A 7087-nucleotide genomic window follows, 5' to 3' on the forward strand; every position below is an offset into this window, starting at 1 on the left:
TAGAGATTAAAAAGCTACGCAACAAGCATACTTTGGTATTTTGCCATTATCAAGCATACATCTTAGCTGGCATGATGTCTGTATTGCATCTTGGAACATGTGTTTCTGTAATCTTTCTTTTCTGTTATGATCACATTATTTCTAAACACTTTTACATGGTATGATTATTTGTGACATCTATCAACAATATATAGAAATAACATGATATAACATAAAAGAAAGACAACTGATACTTACACTCCAAGATGAAATATGGATCACATCATACCAGCTAATACTTATGCTTGATTATGGTAAACACCAAAACAAACCCATCGTGTAACTTTGTAATCAATAAGAGTAAATAAATCAATTATGCAGCAGGAACCTTACCAAAAACAACATATTTTGCTCTTTGACCTCATGCATGCTGTGGGCCCACTTTAAAAGAACATTTTGATATACTGGGATGGTACAACAAGTTTACTTGGGTATTGACCACAAATATTCATACATAGTGTTTCACACATTTTGTTGTTAACAGTATTGTCATAACATTACTGACATTCTGGTTGGTCTCATTCAAACTCACCATAACAGTCTCATGAATATTATTGTCATTTGCATAAAATTTTCATACCAGGTGTTACAACACATCTGGAAACAAGTGAAAGTCAACTGGCACATGATCTGGACTTAATGATGAATGTTTTAGTACGTCTAGCTCAAATGAGTGCTATCCTGAGAGCTGTAGCATTTATATAATTTAAAGAGTAAAAGTAACAACTCTTCCAAAATGTTTACCAAAATTATTTGAATACAGTGATCAATAGATTTTTATATTTTAACTAAAGTTCAGTCTTGATCACAACACTTATGTCTCAATAACATAGGTGACTGGTTCCTGTTACATTTATATAACCATCTTCAGACCTGTGAATTAATTTTAGAAAATACTAGAAACCAATCTTAAAATAAAATGAAAAGTGTCTAATGAAGACAAAATTTTAACAAGATAAAATAAAACTTATTATACCCGTGGCTTCCTTGGAGGATAGTAGGCGGAGTTCTCCTCAGCTACTACAAAGTCAACTGATCATGACTCAGTGCTACCCAGGACTAGAGTAACTGAATCATATTCTTGGCTAGGGTTTCGGGTGCTTCTCGTCATGCCCTGTAACAAGAAATATCCGTCCACAATCCTCCCACAATGGTATTCCACTGTCCACCAGCCATTGCAATATCTTCGTCTGTGCCTACTCCATTGCTACTTCAAACCCTTGCCTTGTGCTCACGTCCCTGCAATAGACATAGATGCAAAAATGGTTCAAATGGCTCTGAGCACTATGGGACTGAACATCTGAGGTCATCAGTCCCATAGAACTTAGAACTACTTAAACCTAACGATATCACACACATCCGTGCTCGAGGCAGGATTAGAACCTGTGACCATAGCAGTCGCGCGGTTCCACACTATAGCACCTAGAACCTCTCGGCCACCCCAGCCGGAATAGATGGAAGACCTGGCCCATACATCCGCCCACTATTGCCTACTTGAGTTCTGACACTTATATCTCCTACTGTATCAAAAGCAGGACAACCTGTAAAAGTAAGCATGTGATGTATCAACTTACCTGTATCCTTACCTGCACTATACGTGGGCACAACTACCAGCAAGCTGTGTGTCCAAACGAGTGGCCACTGTCAAACAGTGGCCAAGAGAGAAATGGACCACCCAGTTGCTGAGCATGCCCTCCAAAATAATGTGCTTCACTTCAGTAACTGATTCACAACCTGTGGATTCTTCACACCAACACCACTTTTCTGAACTGTGCAGGTGGAAATTCTCCCTGCAACATATCCTTTGTTCATGTAACTCCCCTGGCCTCCACATTCACTAGCCCTGTTATTGTCCTGCCTGTACCCTTCTCTGCTCCCACTACAGTACTACATACACTTTCAGCTCCACCAATACACCTAGTCATGTCACTTTCTCTACTTGTCATCTCTCTCCCTTCCCCCTACCCCCTCCCTGTACTCAAGCACAAGCCTCTTATGCTGCACCTAGTAGCCCTATTCTGTCCCCCTTATCCCTACACACTCCCACAAGCAGCATTAGCATCTTCCTCCACCCCTATCCTGCTATCCCTCCCCCTCATTTCCCCACACCTCTTCCATACCCCTTCTACCCAGCCCAGCTAAATTGCTGCTCTCCTCAGACACAATTAAATTAGGGCCTTAGCACACAGAGGTGACAGTCAGCATGCCTGTGTGTGTTGTGCTTGTGGGAATGTGTATGAGGTTTTCTACTTCTGATGAAAGAAGCTGAATATTTCTCCCCTTCTTTTCATTGTGCTTGTCTGCGACTAAATGGCTCCTCTATTTAGTGAGTAGCAATCTATCCTTTCCATGTTGTCAGTATTTTCCAATCATGTTTGGAGCAAATATGTTTTTGAATAACAAATTTGTGATTGTCTTGGGTTGTGACGCTAAAGAATTTTACCCAGTTTAAAGTGGAAGCTTTAATTTGTATTGTTTCATTGAGATAATTATTTGTATGAAAATTTTCTTAGTTATTGCACCAAATACAACGTGGAAAATCAGTACAGACATTCATTCAACTGCAAGTGAATGGTGACTGGTGCAAGGACACACTTAATATTTCAGCAAATCACACTAGGTTTCCAGTTTTCATTTTTAGTATATTATTAGTATATCTCTCACTATTACACATACACATGACAGGTTCCCTATAGTACACTTAGGAAAAGCTGGTAATGGGTAGAAGATCTAAATTATAGGGTTATTGTAGTGTGCAGCTGACCACAGTTAAGCAGTGTTGAATCGCGTGGACAGACAGATTGCTAGTTATCATACCCAGAAGAATGCTGCATGGGTGTTAGCATAAACGGTGTTGATTCATGTGGACAAACAGATTGCTAGTTATCATACCCAGAAGAATGCTGTATATGTTTTAGCATAGCTAGCAAAAGAAGTGAGTGCTTCCCCACTTTGTCATGTCTTTGATTGGATAAGAAATCCTTGTAACTGGATTGCAACAGAAGGCTGTGAACAGATATGTGAAACTATCTTCCACCTGAAATGAAATAAAATAAAGAAACTGTTGAAAATACACTAAGTGTGATATATTAGACATAAGTGAACTGCACTGTAACCAGCATACTAAGCATTGAATGCACTTAAATTATGAAGGGAAAAGGTTTATGTGTGATTGCATCAATGAAATAATTAAAGAAAGACTTTTAAGGAATAAAAGTATCTATCAGTTTCCCATATGTCCTACTGGCTAACGTGAGGAAAGTAAAATGAACAAGAAAGAAGGACAAAATGAAACATTACTGTCAATCCAAATTTAAGATTCTGTAATTATGACATCAAACTACCAAGTCATGAATGAACCCAATCTAAAAAAGTTATCTCCATAATGTACATCATTATCATAATTAAGATAACCCCCCTCCCCCACCCAAGGGGCTCACCACTCTTCCCCTTCCATGCCGTATGTCTATCCTCTTGCTATTCTATTTCCCCTCCCTTGGGGAACATGTCTGGGGGGTTATTGCGAAAGTACCTCATTGTCCGTCACTTAAATAAGAATAGTCTCGCCACTGTTTCTTATTCCCTTTTCCTTTCTTTGTTTCCCTTCTTTTCTTGTTCCTCCGCTTCAGCATAAGAGATTCCTCTTTTTCTTCTTCCTCCCTGTGCGCTCCCAATGGCTATCTCACGCATCTTGACACTTATCTGGTGCCTGGGTAACACGTAATTTCCAGCCCTGGGTCGAAAGGTAGCGTTCGCACGTACCCCCTGGTACAGGTCAGGCGCAGGGAGGGATGATTGCCTGAGTTGCTACCTTCCCAAATTGCGGATCGGTCTTTCTGTCAGTTGTTTGGGAGGTGTGACGTGAGCTGTGAACACTCACCTAAGGCAAATTCGCCCCCTGTGAAGGAGACCCCCAGTTGGAAGGAGTGCGCCGTCAGGGACACTGACAATCATGGGGGGTTTTCTCACAATCAGCCAATCACCTTCACAGTCAACGTCTACGAAATGTAAAAGGAATGAGGCTAATGATTCAAAGACCCTTCCAGCTGCTCCACAGTTTCTTGTGATTTCACATACTGAAGACGGTCAGTGCTTTGCAACAGTAAATCCATTTATTATTCAGAAAAGTGTTGATGCAATTGCTGGCCCTGTGAAATCCTGCTCTCTTTTATGGAATGGCACTTTGCTTTTGGAAAGTACTTCTGATTCTCAAGCACAGCAACTACTTGTCACCTCACTTCTCCACAGCTATCCTGTTCATGCTAAGACACATAGAACTCTGAATTCTTCTCACTGTGTTATTTACACTAGGCTGCTCGATGGTCTGACTGAGGCCAAACTCCAGTGATAAGTCTCTGACTGGAGTGTCATTGCTGTCTCATCTTTGACAGAGTGGTGCTTCTACCCAAGATCAAAGCAGGCTATGAAATTATCACAGTCTGATCATACATTCCGAACTTGATGTGTCACTACCAGTGTCATCATTTCATCCATACTAGAACGAAACTTCCTGGCAGATTAAAACTGTGTGCCCGACCAGGACTCTTGCCTTTCGCGGGCAAGTGCTCTACCATCTGAGCTTTGGCTCGGCATGCTAGAACGTCTTGTCGACATCCAGCCAAATGTATAATTTGTGATAGGGATATGCACGAAGGCAATTGTCTGCCTCCTTCTCCCTGCTGTATCACGTGCAATGGCGGCCTTGCCACCTCCTCCTGGGCTTGTCCTATGTATCTTGATGAGCGAGCTGTCCAGGAGATCTGGGTAAAGCAGAAAGTGCCTTACCAAGTCGCTCGCAAGTTATTAGCTAGTTGCAAACCCTGTGTTCTCCCATTTGCCACTTATAGTTCTGTTCTCACCTCTCGCACCATGAAGGACGTGGCCACTAAACATGTGACCTCAAATTCAGCTCTGAGATTGTGAAATTGTCCAGCTGTGCAACAAGCCATCAAACTCTCGTCTCCAGGGATGAAGCCACGAGCTACACAACCAGTAGGCCGGAAAGGTCACAAGGAGTACTCCCATGAAGACTTCCTATGTCCGTCCAGCCAACCAACATCTGTGTCTTCCTCTGATAACTCGAAAGGATTGAAGAAGTCCAACAAAGGCAAACACTATTCTCCTTTGCCAAATCTAATTGACAGTGTTGCCATGTGATACGTTAGCCTGGGGGGCCTGCATGTCACTGGTGGGCACCACCAACTGTTTTTCTGCATGGGATTCCACAGACTGACAGCACAAGCAGCCCGAAGCTTCTGTGGACATCATGGAGCAGGATTCTCTTCTTCTGTGCCTTGTAGCAGCAAGTGTTCGCAGGCCGTCACTCAGCAGCCACCGAGGTGACACCCCTTCATTTCTTCCTCGTCGTCACTCTCCTCCAAAGGAATGTTTGTGGACTTGGGTCCCACAAAGAGGAATGTGGCTGCTTTTAGCATCACAGCATCCCTTTGTACTTTCCCTCAGGAAACAAAATTGCTTCCTCATGACCACTTTGATCTTTCATATTTCTTCCTGGTTCATTTTGACCTTCCCCCTGAGGTTGGCATTCCATATCATGGGGGCGTCATGCTGCTCATATGGGATGAAATTCATAGTCAACCCATTTCCCTGACCACCCATCTTCAAGCTCTTGCAGCTCACCTTTACCTTCTTCACCTTACTTTTTCCTTCTATACCATTTATGTGCCTCCATCATTCATTGTCACCAGGGCAGACTTCCTTCAGCTTCTTGGGCAGCTACCTCACCCATTTCTGCTACTCAGTGACTTTAATTTCCCATGTGCTATCTGTTTGTTGACAGCAACCTTCAATAAATAAATTTCCCCAGCTGTGATGACCCGATGGAATATCTCACAAATCCTGTACTTACTACTGCAGAATTTCCATTCTCACACTTCCTCTTTACCACGCTGTGTCCTGTCCCTTGATGGATTGAGACATGTTCCAAGGCAATTCATTATAATCAGATGCTTGCAGAGTGTTGTCACATTCTTCAGGATGGCAGATAAGCTAGCTGGATTTCATACAATAGTTGTTTTAACAGTTCCACCCCTTCCTTTGTCAAGTAGGCCAACCTCCAACAACTCTCTCGGATCAAGATCCATTCCCAAATTTCCAGCGCGACAGTAGCAGATGATGTCATCATGGACCCTATTGCTGTCTCCAACATCTTGGGCCGCTATTTTGTGGAAATTTTGAGCTCTTTCTTCCTCCATCAGAAATGAGCAGAGGAGGCTCAGACAACACCCCTCTCTTCTCAGAATTGTGATTGCTACAATGCCGCATTTACTATGAGAGAGCCATATCGAGCTCTCCGTTTATCCCAATCCTCCGCCCCCAGGGGCCAGATGCTGTCTACATTCAGATGTTGCTGCACATTTCTCTTACAGGCAAGAATTTTCTGCTTAATATGTACAACCACATCTGAGCAGAGGAAACATTTCCCGGACATTGGCATGTAGCCACTGTCACACCCATACGTAAGCCCAGTAAGGACAAAAATCTTCCTTCTAGCTACTGCCCATCTCTCTCACCAGGTGTGTTTGCAGTGTGATGGAACATATGATTCATGACCAGCTGACTTGGTGCTTGAGTCTCACAATTTACTGATGACTGCACAGTGTGTATTTCGAGCACGCCATTCTGCAGTTGACCATCTCACTACTTTGTCCACCCATGTCAGGAGTGCTTTTTGCAGAAATCCCAGACTGGCCATGTTTTTCCTCTACAGCACCTGCTGGAGAGCTGGTATCTTCCGTACTCTTTACATGTGGGGCTTCCGTGACTGCCTGCCCCATTTCCTTAAGGAATTTTTAAAAGACCGAGTTTTCAAGGTGCATGTGGGTTCTGCCTTGTCCGACACCTTTACCCAGGAAACTGGTGTGCCTCAGGGCTTCATCCTGAGTATCATCCTCTTTGCTATCTCCATTAACCCTATAAAGGCCTGTCTCCTGCCGGGCATCTCTGGCTCCCTTTTTGTTGACGATTTTGCCATCTATTGCAGTTCTCCATGAAGGTGTCTCACTGAGTGGCGTCTTCAGCAATGTCT

This window comes from Schistocerca gregaria, chromosome 6 (genome assembly GCF_023897955.1).
Source record: "Schistocerca gregaria isolate iqSchGreg1 chromosome 6, iqSchGreg1.2, whole genome shotgun sequence".
Taxonomy (NCBI): domain Eukaryota; kingdom Metazoa; phylum Arthropoda; class Insecta; order Orthoptera; family Acrididae; genus Schistocerca; species Schistocerca gregaria.